The 2500-nt window shown below is 55.0% G+C and overlaps 1 non-coding gene across 1 annotated transcript in view; it reads left to right on the plus strand.

Moving 5' to 3' along the window:
• Nucleotides 1–2486: 2486 nt before the first annotated feature.
• LOC126304795 (small subunit ribosomal RNA) overlaps nucleotides 2487–2500 on the plus strand; it is a 1893-nt gene continuing 1879 nt past the window's right edge. The window contains exon 1 of the ribosomal RNA XR_007553185.1: nucleotides 2487–2500. This exon is cut by the window's right edge and continues 1879 nt beyond it. This is a non-coding gene — a ribosomal RNA (small subunit ribosomal RNA).

A 2500-nucleotide genomic window follows, 5' to 3' on the forward strand; every position in this document is an offset into this window, starting at 1 on the left:
GCACCTTAACCTAACTTACACTGCACCTTAACCTAACTTACACTGCACCTTAACCTAACTTACACTGCACCTTAACCTAACTTACACTGCACCTTAACCTAAGTTACACTGCACCTTAACCTAAGTTACACTGCACCTTAACCTAAGTTACACTGCACCTTAACCTAAGTTACACTGCACCTTAACCTAACTTACACTGCACCTTAACCTAAGTTACACTGCACCTTAACCTAAGTTACACTGCACCTTAACCTAACTTACACTGCACCTTAACCTAACTTACACTGCACCTTAACCTAAGTTACACTGCACCTTAACCTAAGTTACACTGCACCTTAACCTAAGTTACACTGCACCTTAACCTAAGTTACACTGCACCTTAACCTAAGTTACACTGCACCTTAACCTAAGTTACACTGCACCTTAACCTAAGTTACACTGCACCTTAACCTAACTTACACTGCACCTTAACCTAAGTTACACTGCACCTTAACCTAACTTACACTGCACCTTAACAAAACTTACACTGCACCTTAACCTAACTTACACTGCACCTTAACCTAACTTACACTGCACCTTAACCTAACTTACACTGCACCTTAACCTAACTTACACTGCACCTTAACCTAACTTACACTGCACCTTAACTGTCACATGTAACGTCACAGGAATGTAGCTTTGCCTAACAGCAACCCTCTGAACATAGTTCACTGCTTGGATCCTCTGGTGTCATGTGTATTTCTTGATGCCATGGTGCGTACCCTCACATAAAGGTCTTTCGAGTGTTGCGTACTTTCTACACAGTCCCGCTAACCACTGGAAGGGTGTACCGCTACAGAACGAATATCGCCCTCCCCTCCTGCCCTTCCAAGCTGGTCGGTCAGGCGTTTGTTTGTGAAATGAGCCTTGCAGCTGTTCAGTTGCATTCGGTTGTCGATGCAGTCAGTGTACGTTGTGGTACGGCCTGTGTGGACTGTCCGCTGATGTACGCGTAACCCACACTGATCATCCGTCGTTACGTACTGAGTGACATAATGTGGCACATGCTTGACCGTACACCGGCTGCGCCCTACAATGGCGAATCATAAGGGCCATATGTTGTGCACGATGCTACTTGTCTCGTCTCCCCATTACAGCGAGATTGCACTGTTGTACGCCGTACAGACATGTGGTAAGTAGGTACGGACGAAAGTATTGCATGTTGGCCCCCCCCCCCCCCTCCTCCCTCTGCCGGGAATCAGCGTGAGCCGTCTGTTGATGTAGCGACGAGGGTTTTCCTATTTAATCGTATTGCCCCACACAACATGATAGCACGGTGGACCGCGTTCCACATCTGCGACATGCTACAGAGGCCGGTTGACAGTCGACCGCGCAAGGGACATTGCACACGTGCGCGGACCATCTTCCACGTGTTCTCTCGTGTACATGCCGCAGTGTGTATGTGGGCTGATGTAGCGTGTCGTGACACATAACATGCAGGCATGCCAGAATCGTAGATTTCGCAAATGTAGATTGACGTATACGTTTGCTGCCAAAGATCCGCAAATGAACTGGAAATCAGTTGTTGAGCGGTTGTTCGCGCTGCAGGTGCATCGGTGATAGCGACGATCGGTACATCTGTGAACCGGTTGTTTCGGCGGTACCCGCCATGCCCCCGAACCTGAGTTGGCCATGTGGGTATGAAGCGATACGAGGCTGTGGCTTGGCGGGACAGTCCCCGGCCGGTGAGGGGGGGCCGCCCGGCGTGCTGGCCGCGCGCTGCGTGAGCGCACGCACTACAGCCGGCTGGTGGGGGGCGCCCAGTGGCAGGAGCGCCGGCCGACGGGCCCGGCTGGCGTCCCAGCTATGCGCCGGCGCACCCTGCGCGCGGCGCCAGGCGGCCAAAGTGGGTTCTGCCGAGCCCGGTGCGAAGCGCGGTGGACATCTGCAGTGTGCTGGTCCGATTGCGGACTGTGTGCGTTGAGGATGCGCCGCCGCCCGGCACTCGGCGTCGCGACGCCGTCTGCTGCTCGGTCGCCCCCAGCGGTTCTCGCAGGTGGTTTGTATCGCAGCTCTGTGGACGTGTTGGCGCGTGCGCTGTGCTGGGAGAGTTCGCTTCTGCACCCAAGTGGGGCTTTGCCCTTCTGTGGCGCTGGCGTTGGAGCTGCCGGTCACCGTAGGTGGCGCGTGTTGTTTCCCGCCGGCAATGCCACGACAGCACGCTCCCGGGCCTCTGTCGGCAGCGGCAAGCTCAGTTGGGAGCACGGGTGTTCGCACTGAAAGCGTCTACTCGCCTATCTCCGGGCGATTGCGCCTCTCTCGAACCCGACCAAGTACTTAGGACGGCGCTGCGCGCCGCCGGGACCTGAGAGGGTTTCGAGGTGTATCGTGCAGGGGAGCTCAGCCTCCTCCTGTTTGCAGAATAATTGAGCGGACGCTTGCGTGTTCGCGCGGGCCCTCGGGACACACTCCCGGGCGGCCGGCTGCTCAGCTCTCGTTGACGCAGCTCCCTGGTTGATCC

The sequence above is a fragment of the Schistocerca gregaria genome, unplaced genomic scaffold, assembly GCF_023897955.1.
Source record: "Schistocerca gregaria isolate iqSchGreg1 unplaced genomic scaffold, iqSchGreg1.2 ptg000186l, whole genome shotgun sequence".
Taxonomy (NCBI): Eukaryota; Metazoa; Arthropoda; class Insecta; order Orthoptera; family Acrididae; genus Schistocerca; species Schistocerca gregaria.